The sequence below is a fragment of the Vicugna pacos genome, unplaced genomic scaffold, assembly GCF_048564905.1.
Source record: "Vicugna pacos unplaced genomic scaffold, VicPac4 scaffold_17, whole genome shotgun sequence".
Lineage (NCBI taxonomy): Eukaryota > Metazoa > Chordata > Mammalia > Artiodactyla > Camelidae > Vicugna > Vicugna pacos.
Genome location: NW_027328738.1, coordinates 2,980,497 through 3,001,146, shown reverse-complemented (window position 1 = coordinate 3,001,146; position 20,650 = coordinate 2,980,497). Strand labels below are relative to the sequence as shown.

General features: G+C 31.8%; 1 long non-coding RNA gene across 1 annotated transcript; it reads right to left on the bottom strand.

Annotated features, from left to right (window-relative positions):
- Positions 1-18,776: 18,776 nt before the first annotated feature.
- LOC140692760 (uncharacterized) lies at positions 18,777-19,908 on the bottom strand. The gene is made up of 2 exons (XR_012068325.1): positions 19,637-19,908; positions 18,777-18,859 (listed from the first exon to the last, which is right to left on the bottom strand). It is a non-coding gene; the product is annotated as an uncharacterized lncRNA (long non-coding RNA).
- Between the last annotated feature and the right edge of the window lie 742 nt (positions 19,909-20,650).

The following is a 20,650-nucleotide window of genomic DNA, read 5'->3' as shown; positions in this document are numbered from 1 at the left end:
TCTATGTATATTGTTGAAATAATAAAATTGCAGATATTTGTTCAACATCAATTTTAATCTTTTTTATCCTTAATAATCTGATAGTCCTTTGGTAGATCAGTTGTGACTAGGATGACGTTCATAAACTGAATATGTCTGATGAGTTGGCCTTGAAAGAGAGTTTGCTGATGTATCAGCAATCAATGACACTAGAAACCGTGGGTTGCTCCCTGGATGAAGTTTAGAAAAACGACCTTCATTGGCAGATATGTTGTAATATCTATTTGAAAAAATAGAAGGTTCCATCATCTGTCCAATATAATTCCTTTGTATGGGATAAAAGATGCTGTACTGAGAAGTAGTAGTTGTAGTTATAATGAAGTTCACAACACGGCTATTTGCTTCAATGTAGCTGCTTTGAGAGTGCCCGTGGACAGTGGTCAACTGATTTAAAATAGCACGTTGATTCACTGCAATTTGTTCTGGTGGTCTAACTGACATTGATGATGGAGGAGAAAAATCACCTCTGATCGGGGTAGTTGTGTCACCAATTATGTGGCTGGTAGAGAGCTTTCTTATTAGAGGCATGTTTAAATTTACAGAAAGTAAAAATTTACTGTCTCCAGTAGTGTCACCCACAAAATCAGAACTATGTTTATCCACATTACCCACTGCTTTATAGTGTTTCTTGTTGAAATCTTCAGCCAATGAAGATATCAGAGAGGCATTTTTAATCACAATTCTTCTTTTTATTCTCACTAAAACCTGGGGACAGCCTCGTTTAACATTTGGATTATGATAGAACTGCAGCTACAACCAAAGTAGAAAGATTTCAGTAATAATTTATACCAAAATACATCAGTATAATAAGCCTAACCTATAAAACCTCAGATTTCACATTTACTATGCAAAGATAATATCATCAAAATATGAACATTACTGACAATATTTTGAAGTTCCTTATTTGGAAAATACACATTTAAATAGTATAGTCATCAAATTTAAGAAACAAGCTTTTGCAGTAATGGTGAATGCCACTTTTGAAAAGCATCTTTAATACCTTTATTTAGATTTCTGATAAAATTCATAGTTGCAAGCAAAGTTTCTTATAATGTGAATGCTTAAGTCACTGTCCTCATTTTTTAGAATAAATAAAGAATTTTAGCCTTAGTAGTTTTATACAATTTTCAAAATCTAGCTTTACATTTATATTACCATAGATTGATGTATAAAATAAAATTTTATATATAAGTTACGAAGTGGTAACTAAAGTTTCTGAATACCTTGCTTAAAACAGAGACTTCTTTTTCTTCTGCCAGAAAGTCTGCTAGAAATACCGATCTTTGTAAATTCTGCCGCAATTTACTAAACCCATAAAGGTTAAGCTGTCTAAGTAAACTTTTCATTCTTCCAGTTTCAAATGTTCTGAAAGGGGCCTTTATTTCCAAAACTTCCTTCTTAAAGACATCTTCATCAATCACTATGGAAGTTCCATTATCATCCCTTCAGATGGGTTTATATTGGTCACTCCCAGCCATTTTCCAGAGTTTTCTTGGAAATGTCAGAGAACGAAAATCATTATCTTCATCTGGTTCAGAGACACAATGTATGTAACATGGCCTTTAAATCAAGGATTCTTCAGACAAAGTCTAAAAAGCATTTTTTTCAATCATAGACCTCAAGTCCAAATCCCCAGAGAATGTTTGATAACAAAATAAAGATCTACCGGAGTTTCCTTGACCAGTTGGTCCATCTTTATGAGACACCTCTTGAATTTCTGAAGAAACATGTGCCATTTCATATAACTTTTTCTACAGGTACTTTTCTAATCTGAATGATTTTGAGCACTGCAGCTTCAAATACTGCTTTGGCAATCCTACACAGATAAACTGTTAGGCCATCAGAGTGGTTCTCAACCTGAGTAGCTGTGACATCACAAAACAACTGGTCTCCTAGCAACTCAAGTGTAACATTCAGCCAGTGTTTACTTCTCACTCATCCAGTTAAAATGAAACATATAAGACGCTTATTTTTATAGAGTAATCTGCAAATATTATCTCAAAAAAATCTTTTTATAAAATTTAATTTTGGGGTTTATTAAATAAAACCAATCTCCTTCCTTTTGTACACAAATTTATAACAGATTAGTGAACAGAGTATAAATAATGCAGAAAATATATAAAATAATTTTAAAGTTTAGGAATTTTAACTGAAATTTGCCTAAAACATGTACAGAAAATGTATAACAATTTCAATATCATTTGTAATTAAAGTGAAACATAATTTGATTTGGTATTGGAAGCAGGTATTTATCTGTGTACTTTAGAATATGTACCTCTATATTCAAAACATCAGAAGAATAAATATGTGTTTATATGGTATGTATATAAAAATGGTTAATATTTATGAAATAAAATATTAAAATAATCAATCTAATTTAAGAAATCCCAAAGGGGGAACTTTTGTTTTAAATTGTAATTCAATGGTTTAATTGAAGCAAAAGTAATTTAATATTCTACAATATTATTTCAAAAGAGAGAATCTTATTGTAAATTTACAAATGTTTATTTTTGCCATTCTGTCACTCTGAGGTTTATCAGTCCCTAGAAGTAATAAATTTTCTTGTCTTCTTTATAATCCATACTCTTGTGGCTTCTGTTAATTGTTCCAAAATGATGTTGATAAATAAACTTATGCACAAGATCCTGGGTTCAATAAGCATTGCCTCCATTAAGAGGCAAACAAACAAACAATCAAAAAACAAAGATATAATCCTATGTGTCATTTGGGGTGTAAAAGACTAGGTAATTCATTTTAGGAAGCAATATGTTTCTCAGTCCTGAAACGGTTGGCATTTTTATTATTTTACGGCATTTTAAGGCAAGTGTCTTTTGCACTAATTGTAAATAATAGCTATGTTCTGTATCAAAAAACTGTAGTAAATCCAGTTCTACCAAAAGTTATATTCTTTATTTAGAAATAAATTCCATTAAACATAAGCCCAGTTCAAAATGAGAGATAAAATATTTAAATAAATAAATGTACCCTAAAGCTACAATGTAAATTTTTCATTCAGTGTCTGTAAATCCCATTCTATATAAATATTAGCAACCTGAATACATGGCATATAATAAGTATTATAAACTATAGTTAAGTTGGATTTTGACCAGATCCATAAATATTATTTAATATACACGAATTTACATATGTGATACTATCCTTTTAAAAAAAAAAGAATTCAAATATAACAATCACCAAATATATAGGAAAATTATTGACAGATCTGATCTTTAAATTTTTATAAAAATATTATTTAATTCGATTTAGATAGAATGTAACAAAGCATAATAAAAGCCATACATGAAATACCCATGACTTAAATCAAATTCAATGTTACCATACAGGAAACTTTTCCTCTGGTCCAGTAATAAGAAAAAGTAGCTCATTTTCACAAGTCCTAAATTACACTACTAGAAGTCCTCGGAAGACTTACTAGTCAAAAAAATATATAAAATTAACTCAACTTGTAATAAAAGAGTGAAGTTTTTACAGATGACATAATTATGCATACATAGAAAACTCCGTAGACTCCTCTAGTGACTGTTAGAAATAATGAACAAACTTAGTAAACTTGCAGAATACAAAATCAATATACAAATATTCATTGCATATTTGTATAGTAACAAAACATTATCAGAAATAGAAATTAGGAAAACTATTGTGTGTAAATTAAAACCAAAAAGAATAAAATAGGAATAAATTTGATAAGTGAAATAAAAGTTCTAAACAAAGATCTATATATTACAGGTGCAAGAAATATAAGTAAACAAAATAAATAGAAAGATATTGTGTGCTCATGGATTGTATACAATGTGAGGAAATATTCTAATCAATCTTTTACATGTTCAATCTCCCCATCAGTAATTATTGAGGAGAATGTCATTTCTTAATTTTATACTCTTGCTTCCTTTTTCATGGGTTAATTGATCATAGGTGTGAGGGATTATATCTGGTTGCTCGATTCTCTTCTATTGATTGGTGTCTGTTTTTGAGCCAGTATCATTTTGTTTTAATTACTAAAGTTTTGTAGGACTGCTTAACATCAGAGAATTTTACACCATTAGATTTAATAAACTTTTTCAGGATTATTTTGGCAACTCAAGATCTTTGTGGTTACATATAAATTTTAAAATTATTTGTTCAATTTATTAGAAAAATCTCATTGGTATTTTCACATGAATCACACAAAATGTAGATTCCTTTGGGTAGCATGATTGTTTCAAACACATTGTTTCACATCATTAACATAAGAGATCATTTCATTTCTTTGGATCTGTTTTAATTTCCTTTATCAATGTTTTCTGTTTTTTAACGTATAGGTTTTCACCATATTTGTTAACTTCATTTATATGTGTTCTTTACATATATATATTATTATATACATAATATTTGTAACCTCGTTTCCTACACAAACACAGCAGGCAGAAGGTAGTGGCAAGACAGATTCAAAATCCTGAATGAAAGAAATCTGTAATCTAAGATACTTTATCAAGCAAGGCTATCTTTTAGAAGAAGGAGAGATAAATAACTTCCACACAAGCAAATACTTAAAGAATTTAGCAAGAGAAAAAGAAATAAGAAAGATCTACTATAAATAAAAAAGAAGCAGTATGCTATAGAAAAGAAGAAGTCATAATTATATAGGCAATATCTATAATGACTTACAACAGAATAAATATGGTGTTGTAAAAGAAGAGATCAAAATTTTTAAGGGTCACAGAATGAAACAGGAAAATAAAGAGTGTTTTCTTCTTGTTTCTGTTTTCTGTTGTATGGGTTTGTATTTGTATTCTTATCAGTTAATTTAAACAAATATATTACAAGTCAATATGCATACAAAACAAGGTTACTATAAGTCAAAAGCATACAATGAAGTCACAAAGCCAAAAAGAACCCAAGATTATAAAAGAAAACTTATCAAGCCACAAAAACAAAAACAAATGAACAAAAAGAAAATACCAAATCAACTAGAGAATGAAGTTCAGTATGGAAATAAACATGTCTATCAATAATTATCACAAATGTTAATGGACTTAGTGCTTCAATCAAAAGATATTTATTGTCAGATGGGATAATATAACAAGACCCTACATTATGAAGCATAGAGGAGACCCACTATAGTAAGAGGAACACACATCAATTGAAAGTCAGAAGGTAGAAAAATATATTCCATGCAAATGCACATGACAAGAAACAGGACAAGCAGTACTGACTTCACACAATGAGACTTTACAAAAAAGGCCATAGAGAAAGATAAAAAAGGACATGATATAATGATTAAAGGAGCAAATCAAAATGGGGATATTATAATCATTAAGATATATGCACTCTGTATAGGAGCACCTAAATACATAAAAGAAACACTAATATATAAAATAGAGAAATCTCTGGGAACAGAATCAATGTAGGAGTTTATAACTCCCCATTATCATCACTGGACTGGCCTTTCACACAGAAAATTAATAAGGGGACAAAGATACTAAAATACGTAATAAAATATTTGGAGATGATTGATATTTTCAAAACAGTTCTTCTCCCCAAAACTGAATATACATTTTTTTCCTGTTCACAAGGAATATTTTCTATGAAAGATTACATACTCAGGCACTCAAGAAGCCTCAAAAAATTTAATTAGATAAAAATTAATTTAAGCATCTTTTCTGAGTATAATACCATGAAACTAGAAAACAATCACAGAAAAGCAGGGAGAAAAAATAACAGAATCCAGATGAAAAAACATGGTACTTAAACAAGGGGGTCAGGTGCTGAAGTAAAAGAAGAAATTAAAAAATATCTTGAGAGATATGACATACACTACACAAAGTCTATGGAATACTGTTAAAGCAGGCTTAAGAGTGAAGTTCATAGTGGCAAGGCCATCCTCAAATTAGAAGAACAATTTCAAATATATAATCAAACGTTCTATGTAAACAAATCAGGAAAAGAAGAACAAACAAAATCAAAAGTCAAAAGAAAGAAGGAAAAAGTAAAGATCAAGGAAGAAATAATTGAAATTGAGATTAAAAAATAGAAAAATCAATCAATCTTTTTTTGAAATAGTAAACAAAATTGACAAATCTCTGGACAGACTCACCAACAAGAAAAGAGAGAGAACACAAACAATATAATAAATGAAAAAGGAGAAACTATGATACTATAAAACTGCTAGATGGGAATATAGGTGATACACTATTGTATATACATCATAGGAATATTTTCTTGTATCAGTCTCCTAAGGCAAAAGAAATAAAAGCAAATATAAGCAAGTGGGACCTAAAGAATCTTGAAAAATTCTGCACAGATAAGGACACTATCAATGAAATGAAAACACTGCCTGTGTAATTGGAGAACATATTTGCAAACAATGCAAGTGACCATGGGTTAGTAGATGTAGGTTAATAGATGTAACATTGATTTATGTTACATAACTCAAGGTGAAAAACAAAAACCCAATCAAAAACAAGAGCAGAGTACCTGAGTTAATATTTTTCCAAAGAAAACATTCAGATGAGTAACAGGCAAGTGATAAAATTTCACAACATTACTAATTATTACATAATTGCAAATCAAACCACAATGAGGTATAACTTCACACTGGTCAAACGGCTATTATCAAAAAGTCTACAAATAGTAAGTGTTGGAGATGATGTGGAGGTAAGAAATCTCTTGTATACTCTTGGTAGTAATGTAAATTGGTACAACTTCTAAGGTAAACAGTATTCAGATTTGTTTAAAAACTAAGAAGTTAACTACCATATGACCCAGTAATACCTCTCCTAGGAAATATCTGGGAAAAAAACACCCTAAATTTAGAAAAACCAATTTTCAAAGCAGTACTGTTTATAATATGCAAGACAGGGAAGAAATCCAAGAGTCCACAGCAGACTATGGACTTAAGAAGAAATGATGTTTCTGTAAATATGCAATAAATATTTCTCAGCCATGAAAAACTATAACACATAGCTATTTCAGCATCATGAGAGGACTTAGTAAATGTTGTGCTTAGTGAAGTAACTTAGACGAAGACAAAACTATATATTTTAATTTATACGTGGAGTCTAAAGTATAACAAATATCTGTGTACATCTTTGTATAGCTATCTATTGACAGATGACAGAAAAATAGAAGTATAGATACATACGTACATGATAGATAGATAGATAGATAGATAGATAGATAGATAGATAGATAGATAGATAGATAGAGACATGATCGAGTGGTAAAGAGATTAGATAGACAAGACTTAAGCAGACTCAAAGATATGGGAAAAATTTTATGTTTACCAAAGTGGAAGGGAAAGAGAATTCAATGGTAGGACATTGACAGATACAAAGAAGTATACATTAATAGAGAAGCAAGAAGGATAATCTGTATAGAATATGGAATTATATACAATAGCTTAAAATAATTGTAAGTTACAATTACTGTAATAATTCATAGTGCAATATAATCTACAAAGTGGTTGGGATCACCACACTGTACATCTGAAACTACACAATATTTTACATCTACTGTAATTCAAATAAAAATAAAACATATCCTGTATAATTTAGTCCTTTTTCCGCTGATAGCATCTTCCTTTAATATTGTTTTATTTTACACTTTAAGTTTTATGACTACTGTTTCAAATTATTTCTTTTACTCTTGTGAACATGCTACCAGTTTGAAGTATCTATATTTATTGCCCCTGATTACCTCTTTTTCACTCTTTAATCCATATAGTATAGTAGCATTTAAGAACATACCCAAAGAAAGTGTTGAAAGTTTCTCGTGGTCTCTCCTTAGCATTTGGTCAATGTTTTGCATATTTTTGCCATTTTATATTTCTTAGAAGACTTCTATTCTACACCTCTTATAAGGTGTCTCGGTTTTGCTTTTTCATCTCATTCAGGTTTGTTAGTTAAAGTCTTTACTTTCACTTTATATGTAAGTGATAACAGTGTAAGTATTATTGGGTGAGTGATTTCTTATTCCAGTAGTTTGAAAATACAATCTTATTTACGCTTGGCGTATGTTTTTTGCTCAGAAATCTGCTGATAGCCTAATGGGGGTTCCTTAGTAGATTATCATAACTTTTTTTGGCTGCCTTTAAAATTTCACTCTGACATTGTCTTGTCAATTTGCATATGACGTATCTTGAAGGAGGTCCCTTTGTCTTAAAGTTATTGGTGTTTTGTTGGTTCATGGACTTGTATATCAGTTCCTTGCACAGGTTCGGGAAGTTATCAATTTTACTTCTTTTAATAAACCATCAGCTGCCTTCTAACTTTCTACCCCCTCCAGGATTCCACACTAATGTGCACTTCCTGAGGAAGACAATGGCTACTGTAGAATTTCCCCACTTTTAAATATCTTGAATCTCTGCCCTCTCCTATCATTTCTAGTTTTTCATTGGTGAGTTTGCTAATCTCTCTTCCACAAAGACATTCTACCTCGAATGCTTTCTGTTGCATCCTTCATCTCATTTATTAAGTTCTCCAGGTCCTCCAATAATGTTTGATTATTTTATATTTTCAGTCTCTTTGGTAATGTATTTCTTTTCATCATTTCATTTATTCCTGAGCTCACTAAACTGCTTTCTCAGTTTTGTTTGTTGTATTGAGATCCTGTATGACAGCTATTTGGATTCTCTATTGATTATATGGCAATAGACAATTACTTTAACTTTGTTTCCTGCAGGGTTGACATTGTGTGTGTGTGTGTGTGTGTGTGTGTGTGTGCAGGTGTGTGTGCTTGTGCTTCTGTGTCTGTGTCTGTGACGGTGTCTGTGTGTGTCTATCAGTGTTAGCGTGCCCTATAAAGTTACTGTGATTGGTCTTGATCTTGATAGATTATTGCTCTGATGACACTAAATAACAGATTGGGAGTTGGAGTCCTTGTTTTTGTTTTCTGGTAGCTTGCAATATTGTACAATTATTGGTTTTACTAACCTGAGCTACCTCTGATAACATTTTAAAATAGCACTTTCCTGACGCTACTGTGTGGATAAAAGATGTGCTTTCATTGTCACTTCTTAGAATTCTCTGATAGTTAATGCCACTGTTGTCACTGGGAAGGAGAACCCTTCCTTTTATCTGATATCCCTTGAGAATCAGTGTACACATTGAGGAAAGGTGTAAAGAAAGGTGGGTATTTGGAATCAGGCAAGTGCCTTTGCCATGTCCAGTGTTGCAAGGTAACTTGTCTCCACCACTGTGAATGGAGAGTAGGGACAGTTTCATGAATCTCTCAGTGTCCGAAGGATGGAAATTCTGTCTCCATTGTGGCTCCCTCCTAATTAACTGTGACCATGAGTACTGGTGCATTTGGAGGCCGAATCTGCATGATCCACTGAGATCCTGTTTCTACTGGGTTCTTTGAATTTATGGACTCAGATATCCTATTCAGGGGGCCTTGGTTGCAGACACCAACTCTGGTCTTCCCTCAGTTCAGCCTCCTTTGTGTGTTTTAGTCCACCAAACTTCACCTGTTCATATGCGTTCTGGAGTATTGTTTTGTGTTGAAGTTATTTTTGTTCAGATGTGAACGTTTTACTGACTGTAGATGTAAGGGGAGAGACAAAAATAGTTTCAACTAGTGTCACATTTGAAATTATATAGTTTTACAACTAAAAGCTTAAATTCTAATTAGGAAATTATAAGAACACTAAAGAAAGTGAACAAATCACTTCCCTTAATATCATAGTACTACAAAATATTTTGAATTTCCTGGGTTCTTTTCTTCAATGTTTTACCCACCTACATGCACATTTTACTAAAATATATCCCTATAATCTCTTTAAAATCAATTAAATTATTAAAATAATTCTCTGTGCTGTAAATATAGTACTTTTGGTTCTCTAATTTATTAATTGTAGCTTCAACATTTCTGTCTTCTCCATCCTTCTACCCTTTCCCCACAGGAAACCACTACTTGGTACACTACACATATATATGTGATTCTTTTTTTGTTTTCTTATGATTGTTTCACTTATATCTTTATTTTCCTAATTTAAGTTACAACGTAGAGTGTTTTTCCCTGTATGACTTATTTTCCTATGTGCAACACCCTCTGGGTCCAGTCACATTGTTCCAAATGGCAGAATTTTACTTTTTATTATACAATGATGAAGTATTTATTATGTTATCTATATCTCACATCTATTTCAGCCAATCATCTGTTGATGGGCAGTTGAGTTGTGCTTCTACCCCTGACTACTATAAATGATGATGTTAAGAACACTGGGGGTAATATATCCTTTAAGTTAATGTTTACATTTTTTTCAGATTTATACCAGAAACTGGAATTGCTGCAAAATATAATGCTTCTTTTTCTAGTTTTCTGTGCACCGTCCTCACTTTTACACTAGTGGATGCATCAATTTATATTTCCACCATCATTGTTCCTGGGTTCCCTCTTATAGACATTCTTATTAATATTTGTCATTTGTAGATATTTTGTTAATAGCCATTTTGGTTGCTGTAAGATTATTTCATTCTGGTTTTGATTTATGGTTTCCTAATGAATAGCAAAGTTATGTTTCTTTATATCAGTCTAAAAATCATCCACATGTCTATTTTTGAAAAGTTTCCATGAAGATTCTTCAACTGTTTTTAATTTGAGGTCTTTAATTTTTAAATATTGAGTCTAATATGCTATATATATATTATGGATTTTAACATCTTATTGTTCTCATTGTCTGAAATTTTTCCTTCTATTCTGTCTGTTATCATATGTCTTGTTGATGTTTTCCTTTGCTCTGCAAAAGTTTTTGCATTTCACACTTATAAAAGAAATAGAATCCCTTTATCGCAGAATACATCTATTTTTTCCTCAGTAAACTAAAAACTGTAATTGTTAGTTTTCCTTTTTTTTTTTTAATTTGGAGACAGATCAAAAATAAAGATTGCTATGATTTATCTCAAAGTCAGTTCTGTTCCTGTTCTTGGTCAAATATTTTATAGTTTCATGCTTTACATTTAGGTAATTAATTCATTTTTATCTCATTTTTTTGTACTATGGAAGGAAGTACTTTTTCATCTTCCTTTTACATGTACAGTCCTGTTTTCTCAGAACTACTTTTTGAAGAGACTGCCTTTTTTCCATTTTATACTCTTGTCTCCTTCATTATAGACTAACTGATCATAGTGTGTGGGTTTATTTTCAGACTCTTTATTTTGTTCCATTGATCTCTGTGTTTCTATAAGTGCCATATTTTGATGAATTGATTACTGTAACTTTGTAGTATGTTCTAAACTCAGGGAGGGTAATACCTACAGCTTCATTCATTTTTCAAAATAATTTTAGAAAATTTGGGACTTTCAGATATATGTTCAAATTTTATTATTTTTCTCCTTGCTTTGTGAAGAAACTTATGGATTCTGTGAAAATAGAAATTTATAAAAAGAAAAAACCTGAGAAAAATACTAAAGTGTGGAGGGTAAAACAAACATTATTAACAACAACTGGATTGTTGTAGAAATCAAATAAAAAATATATAAAGATAAATGACAGCAAAAACAAAATCCATGGGGTATAACAAAAACAGTATTAATAGGGATGTTTATAGCAAAATAATCCCACTTATATAAATAAGAAACATCTCTCTCTTATAACATATTCTTGCCACCAAAAGACATATCAATATAAAAAAAAGAAACTTGTTAGTAGAAGGAAAGTCAGCTGAAAGGACAGAATATAATTAAATAAAATAATGATTAAAAATATAAACATTTAATCAATCTAAATAATGGCTTTTGAAACATAAATAATGTTGATAAACTTTAACCAGACACATGAGCATAAAAGAGAGTTACAGATTAATAAGCTCAGAAATTAATGAGAAATTACAACTTATATCAAAGAAATAGAAAACATCATATGATGATACAACATATTATATGCCAATAAAATGGAAACCCTAGAATAAACGGACCATTTCTTAGAAAGACTTAATCTCCAGAATGGAATGAGAAAGAAAACATGAACAGTTTATCACTAATGAAATTGAATAAGTATTTAAAAAAATCTCTGTAGAAACAAAATTCCAGGCCTAGACAGCTTCACAGATGATTTCTGACAAACATTTAGAGAAGAGCTATTAACTATACTTCTCAGCGTATTCCAAAAATTTCGAGAGGATGGGAGGCTTTCTATCCCACATTTCTGTATCACACTTCTGCTAGAACTGGAACAAATATCTCCAAAAATTACAGGTTACATACTACTAGTAAGCATAGATGCAAAAACACCACTAAATTGTTAGCAAATCAAACAATACATTAAGAGGATTATGCATTATGATTAAGTCCATTTATTTCAGGGATGCAAAGTGATTCAATACCCACAAATTAATGAGTATGATACACCACACAAACAACCTGAAGAATAAAAATTATATGGTCACCTAAATAGAGTCATAAAATGTTTTGACAAATTCAGTATCTATTTATGAATATATTCCTCCTCAAAGTGGACATGAGGAAACACACCTCAACACAGTTAAGGTCATATATGACAAGAACTCCGCTAACATGACACTCACTGATTAAAAGCTGAAAGCATCTCCAATAAAAGCAGGAAGAAGACAAGAATGCACACTCTTACCACTTTAATTCAGTATAGTATGGAAATTCTAGCCATAGCTATCCAAAATAAAAGTAAATAAAATATAGCTAATTAGGAATAGGAGCAAAAGTGTCTGTTTGCAGATTACATACTTTAAACAGAAATCTTAAAGAAGATGCCACAAAACAACTAGGGCGTATCATTGCATTTGGTAAACTTTCCGTATGTAAATTTAACATACAGAAATCTTGCATTTCTACACACTAACAACAAGCTAACAGATAGAGAAAGTGAGGGAACTATCACATTTACAACTGCATTACAAAAAAAAAATCAAGAAATGTATCCAACCAAGGAGGTAAAAGACCTGTATTCAGAAATCTATAAAATATTTATAACAGAAATTGAAGATAATGCAAACAGATGAAAGAATATACTTTGTTCGTAGATGAGGAAATAATATTGTTTAAATGACAGAATAAGCCATGGAAATACACAAATTAAATTCAGTGCCTATCAAAATACCAAGGGCATTTTCAGAAACTTACAAAAAATAATTCTAAAATTTACATGTAAACCCAAAAGAGATGAAATCACTTAAAAAAAAAGGAAAGAAAAGAAACAAACTAAAAAGAGAAACAACTTTAACAAAAACAAAGAAGATGTATCACTGTCCCTGATTTTAAACTATAATACAAAGCTGCAGTATTAAAACGAATATGGTAGTGGCACAGAACATACAGAATAATGGAACACAACAGAATGCCTGAAAATGAAATCAGACAATTATGGTCATTAAGCCCATTACAAAAAATGAATATACAGTGGGCGAAAGGTAACCACCGGGCACATGAAACTACTCAACATCACTAAACATCAGAAAAATGCAAGTCCAAAACACAGTGAGATTTTATGTTGCTCCTGGCAGAATGACTATTATCAAAAAGATAGCAAACTTAACTGTTGGTTAGGATGTAAGAGAAACAACCCTGATACACTGCTGGTGTGAATGTAAATATGTGATGCCACTGTGGAAAACAACATGGAGCTTTAAATAAAAAGTAATAATGAAATATAATCCAAAATATACATATCGGGATACTTATTCCAAGAAAATAAAACACGAATTAGAAAAGAAATTCAACCCTATATTCACGGCAGCATTATCCTCAATAGACAGGATATAGAAGCAAATTAATTGCTCATCAATAGATGATGGATAAAGAAGATGTGTGTTTATACTATATATATCTACCCATCTTAAGTACAGATTAATTTATATATATATACACACACACACAATTTTTATATATATATATATATATATATATATATATATATATATATATATATGCATGCACACACACATAAAAATACAATGGGTTATTACTCAGCTGTAAAAATAAGTTCTTGCCATTTGCAACAAATGGGTTGACCAAGAGGATAATATGCTAAGTGAATTAAGTCAGAAATTGAATGACAAATGGTGAATGATTTTACTCATATTTGGAATTTATAACAAATGAACATAACAACACAGAAAAGGAATTATAGATATAGAAAGAAAGAGGTTGTTCACAAGAAGGAGGGAAATGGGGTGTGGAAAAGAAAATTTGAGGAAATTAAGAAAGAAAATATTCCAGTTGCAAATTAAATGAGTCAGGGACAAGAAATGTACTATATGGGAAATAGCCAATAACTATTGAATATTTTAAATAGCAACATAACATATCTAGATATATTCTGGTGATCTGTTTGAATTATATTAAAAACAGCAAAGAGTATGTTGTGTAAGAGAAACTAACACAGTGTTTTAGATTAAAATACACTTCAAAAACAAACAAACATACACATAGAAAAAAATTAGATTTGTATTTAACAGAGGCAGGGTTTGGGAAAGGAGGATTTGATTAATGTACTCAAAAGCTATAAACATCCAGCCGTAAAATAATCGTGTTCTAGGGATGCGCCGTAATAACATGAAAATTAAAATTAATACTGCTTTATGTTCTATATCAATGTTGTTAAGAGAGTAGACCATAATGTTTCTCATCACAACCAAAAGACACATTGTATTACTTTACAATTTTATCTATATGAGATAATGAATTCTCCCTAAAGTTGCTATGATATTTATTTCATGATACTTGTAAATCAAATCACTATCCTGTGCACCTAAACTTACACAATGTTTTAAGCAATTTATATCTCAATAAAAGTGGAAGAAAAAAAGGAAAGTCAATTGTCACTTTTTCCCATGTCATTTCTCATGATTCTTTTTGCATCAAGTAAACTTTAGTAATGATATACTTATCCTAGGTAAAGATACTAATAAATAAGTGATTCTAATAAATTATACATAAGGATACCAATAAAATTAGTGTTTTGCCATGCCTTAAACTTTCTTCATGTTAACAGCCCACTGCTTCTGTAGGCAACAACATTTCATTTCGTGTATTCATCTGAGATTAGGGAATGGATACAAATTTAAAACTGACTGCTCTTACTGTGAGTGATAAAGTTCACTGTCTCAGACCGAAAGTCTCATTTCCACAAGAGCATCTGTAAGAAATGAACATGCTAGGTTGCTAAAAATCTCAGAATGTTAAAATCTCAGAACTCCTACAATTCTTAACTGTTTTTCAATGGGAATGCAATACTGACAAAAACTTGATTTTGGATAACAATGTGCTGTTTTCTCATGGTTGCATTATGGGATGTGAGGATAATAACTGAGATCCACAACATACATTATCGCTCAAGCGCTGGGCAAAGAATGTAAAGGTTCTGCATTTTCAGTACTGAGGACTGCTTTCAAAATGATGACTACACTCACTCTAATCCAGGTAGTCCAAGGAAAGAAAGGTTATTGCAATTTGTAGCTTAAAGGGAATAAATCAGCAGTTCAGTCTCTATAAATTATTCAAGGGGTGTTCAAAGACAAAATAAGTTGTGTCAACAATGAGAATTAAAAAAAAATTTGATATAAGCTTAAATTAAAAGGGGGACACAGTCCTGTGCTGGGCTCTGGGGACTGGAGTTTGTATATGCCTCTGTCCAATTCAAGGGTTCAGTGGCTTGGCCCTAGCATTAGCTTGGGATTCAATAAACATGTAACAAATAGTATACTGGGAGAAAGATAATCTACCTCTCTCTGATCAGGAGAAAACCTGGTGGATCAATGAAATTCTTAATTCACAGAGATTCTGCCAGATGCAGAGGAATAATTCACTGATGACTCAACTAAGACAAACTTAGTTACAGCTTAACAATCCATCATCACACACACACACACAGTGGTATAAATATTTGTAGTATTTAGTATGAAGAATTCAGTGGGCAGAAATCAGAGTATAGTTTTCAAACACCAGTCAACTTTTGTACTTTTGCCAATAGTCTAGATTTTCCCAGGTAGAAAACTACAGATGGACAAACAATATTCTTCTTTAGGATTTCTAATTTTGAAATTAAAGTGTAGCTTTTGACTTACCAGTATAGAAACTTGTCATGATGATAACATTAAGACCCACTGTGTGATAATAGAGCTGGAAACTACCTGCTGAACCAGACAATCTGAACCCCAGACTGCTAATGTAAGCAACAAAATAATCACCATCATAGTTCAGCTGACAAACTTAAAAGCTTGATGTTTCATTTCAGGAGAAACCACTGCTGTCCAGACACAGATCTCCTGCTGCAAATGGGCTCTTTTCTTCTCTTGGTAGATGTCATATTGGTGAGATGTTGCTAGAGCTTACCCTGGCTCATTTGCCCATTCTCCAGATTATCAAAGGCTTATTCACATATGGTGACACATTTTCAGGACTCAATGTTGCCATTCCAGTCTTATCAGCTGACACTTTCTGCATGATTGTGAGCAGAAGCCTTAGGCTCCCTGACCTTGCCAACAATTTTCCAGCATTTCAGGGTATTTCACATTCTGAAAATGCTTCACCTTTTATTTTAAATTAATGGGAATTAATCAAAGTCTTCCATGAATATTTTATATTTCCTAAAATCTGTATACATTTGGTATTCTTGCAGTTGGACAAATTTTTAATTCTACCACCCTCACCTTGTTCTAGTCCACACATTTTAGATTGCAATTTGGTTACTGAATGCGACCACCCCAACCAAGGGTCTAGTACCACTTAGGTACTTCCTGTGTGAAGGTTAGAAAGGACACAATTTATGTGGGGTGTATATTCCTGCATTAAATGTTTGCAATGACACGGTCTCTTCTGGACAATGCTCTGATTCTAAGAAGTAAATTAATTAGAAGGCAGTATACTTATTGGTAAGGGGAAGAGAATCAGCGCTTTTGTGTGGGTGGGTGATGAAGAGACAGGAAAAAAATCCAGCAAATGAGAATGGAATGCTTTAGGCCTCTGGAAGCATGAATTAAAAGGAAAATAATACTTTACCTCTTGTACCTACCTCAACTTACTGTCTTGAATGAATAGTCCTTGTGCTATGAAAACAGCTAGTTTTTGGTGAAGTGTATAGACCATAACGAAATAGTTTGAAAACTATGAGAGTTTTGTTGTTTCAGGAAAGTAGATTTTGCTTAAATTCAACATGTATTTTTCATTCACTAAATACTAAAACTCATCCTGTGGCATGTGCTTTGCTTACTGTGTTATTATCCAAGTTAGACAAGGAAAGGGGGATAGACAGAAAAATCTGGAGGAGGTGGTTTTTGTGCTGGGACTGGGAAAATCTTAGTAGGTAAAAGGAGTACATCCTAACTCCAAGGATTAGCTGGAGCAAAAGTTGTGAGTTTGGAGCTAACTCTCTTGACAAGTATTTCAATCGATGTATCTCCAGAAATAGTGAAACATAAAGAAATGCTAAGGTAGTCAGATGCCAGATCTATAAAGGAATGACTAAATTATGTTTAGTTTGTGTGCTTAGAGTTGGAAAGGCATTAACTGCCACCCTGAGGATGTAAGCTTGCCTTTGGCTGGAACATAAAAGCAACATAAATTATTGACTATAAAATAGAGCATAGATTCTTCAGGACAGGAAAAAAAGCATCAATTGGAATGCTTTGAGAACAGCACAAAGAAGACCATAGATAAAATTACTTCTTAAATTCTACCACATTCTGATTGTGCCATCCGAGACTACATCATGTGACCTTTATGATTCCAAGAACCACATAAAAGAGACCATGATCCCTGGGCCGGTTCCTGCATTTATCATCCGTTCCATACTACCCTGACTTAACACTTTTAATACTTTCCAGGATGAACCAGAAATCACTTAGTACTTTTACCTCTCTCCATGTTATATTCTTTTTCCAAATTCTTCCATTTTCTATTCTTCCTTCCAAGAAATTATTTAAAATTATACCCATATTGTTCCATCAAATGATCATATCAATCAAATATCTCTTTTTTTCTTTAAATGTTATCTTAGTCTCCAGTATAACTCTTTACTCTATTTTAAAAAAAATAAGGAAAATACAGGTACACATCTATGTTTGTTGTTCAAATAAGAAAATTGCAGATATTTGTCGACATATGCCAAATCAATATTAATCTTTGTTATCCTGCATAATCTGGTAGTCCTCTGTTAGATCAGTTGTAATTAGCATGACATTCATAAACTGAGGTTGGCTGATAAGTTGGCCTTGAAAGAGAGGTAGCTGATGTATCAGCTATCACTGGCACTGGAAACCGTGGGGTACTCCCAGTTGAAGTTTAGGAAAAGACCTTCATTGGCAGATATGTTGTGATATCTTTTTGGAAAAGTAGAAGGCTCCACCATTAGTCCAAAATAATTGCTCTGTATGGGAGACAAGATGCTTTACTGAGAACTAGAAGTTGTAGTTGTAATGAAGTTCACACCACAGCCATTTGCTTCATTGTAGCTGCTTTGAGAGTGCCCGTGGACAGTGGTCAACTGATTTAAAATAGCACGTTGATCCACTGCAATATTGTTCTGGTGGTCTAAATGACATTGATGATGGAGGAGAAAAATCACCTCTGATCAGGTTAGTTGTATCACCAAGTACGTGGCTAGTAGACGGCTTTCTTATTAGAGGCATGTTTAAATTTGCAGAAAGTAAAAATGAACTTTCTACACTAGTGTCAGCCACAAAACCAGAATTATGGTTATGCACATTACCCTCTGCTTTAAAGTGCTTCTTTTTGAAATCTTAAGCCAATGAAAATACCAGAGAGCCATTTTTATTCACAACTCTTCTTTTTATTCTCACTAAAACCTGGGGACAACCTCGTTTAAGATTTCGATTATGGCAGAACTGTAGCTAAAACCAAAGGAGAAAAATTTTAGTAATATTTTAAAACAAAACACAAGACTATATTAAGCCTAACCTATAAAATCTCAGATTTCACGTTTACTATGCAATGATATTATCATAAAAATGTGTACAATGCTGACTATATTTTGAAATTCCATATTTGGAATATACACATTTAAATAGAATAGTCATCAAATTTAAGAAGTTAGCATTTGCAGCAACGGTGAAAGCAACTTTTTAAAAAAAGCTTTAATACCTTCATTTAGATTTCTTTTAAGATTCATAGTTGCTAGGAACGTTTTGCATAATCTTGAATAGTTAAGGCACTGTCTTAATTTTTAGAAAAAATAAAGAATTTCAGCCTTTGTAGTTTTATAGAATTTCAAAATCTTGCTTTACATTTATATTACCATATTTTGATATACAAAATAAAATTTTATATATACGTTACCAAGTCATAACTACAATTACTGAATTCCTTGCTTAAAACAGAGACTTCTTTCTCTTCTGCCAGAAAGTCAGCTAGACAAGAAGATTTTTGCAAATTCTGCCGCAATTTACTAAACCCATAAATGTTAAGCTGTCTAAGTAAACTTTTCATACTTCCAGTTTCAAATAATCTGAAAGGGGCCTATCGTTCCAACACTTCCTTCTTAAAGACAGCTTCACCAATCACTATGGAAGATCCAGTATAACCCCACCAGATGGATTTAAATTGGTCACTCCCAGCCATTTTCCAGAGTTTTCCTGGAAATGTCAGAGAACGAAAATCATTATCTTCACCTGATTCTGAGACACAATGTATGTAACATGGTCTTTTTATCAAGGATTCTTCAGACAAAGTCTGAAAAGCATTTTCTTCAAACATAGACTTCAAGACAAGTCCCCAGAGATTGTTTGATCACACAATAGAGATCTACCAGAGTTTCCTGAACCAGTTGGTCCGTCTTTATGAGACACATCTTGAATTTCTGAAGAAACAGGTGTCATCTCAAATAACTTTTTCTACTGCTACTTTTCTAATCTGCATGTTTTTGAGCACTGCAGCTACAAATGCTGTTCTGGCAGGCCTGCACAGATAAACTGCTAGGCCATCACAATGGTTCTCAACCTGAGAAGATGCGACATCACAAAACGACTGGTCTCCTAGCAACTCAAGTGTAACATTAAGCCAGTGTTTATTTCTCATTCATCCAGTTAAAATGAAACATATAGGATACTTATTTTTATAGTGTGATCTGCAAATATTATCCCCACAAAATCTTTTTAAATAATTTAATTTTTTGGGTCTATGAAATAAAACCAATCTCCATACTTTTGTACACAAATTTATAACAGATTTATGAACAGAGTATAAATAATGCACAAAATATATAAAATAATTTTAAAGTTATGGAATTTAAAGTGAAATTTGTGTTAAGCCTGTACAGAAAATTTATACCTATTACATTATAATTTGTAATTAAAGTGAAACAATTTTATTTGGAAATGGAAGTAGTTATTTATCTGTTTACTTTACAATAAGTAGCTCTATATTCAAAACATGAGCAGAATAATTATCAGTGTATTTGGTATGTTTATTAATAAATGGTAAATATTTATGAAATAAAAATAGATTAAAGTAATCAATCAAACTTGAGAAATCCCTAAGGGGGTAATTTTTGTTTTAAATTGTAATTCAGTGCTATAAGTAAAACAAATAACATATTTATTTTGTTTGTAATTCATGAATTATCACCTTTTGCCATTCTTTCACTCAGAAGTTTTTCAGTCCTAGAAGGAATAAATTTTCTTGTC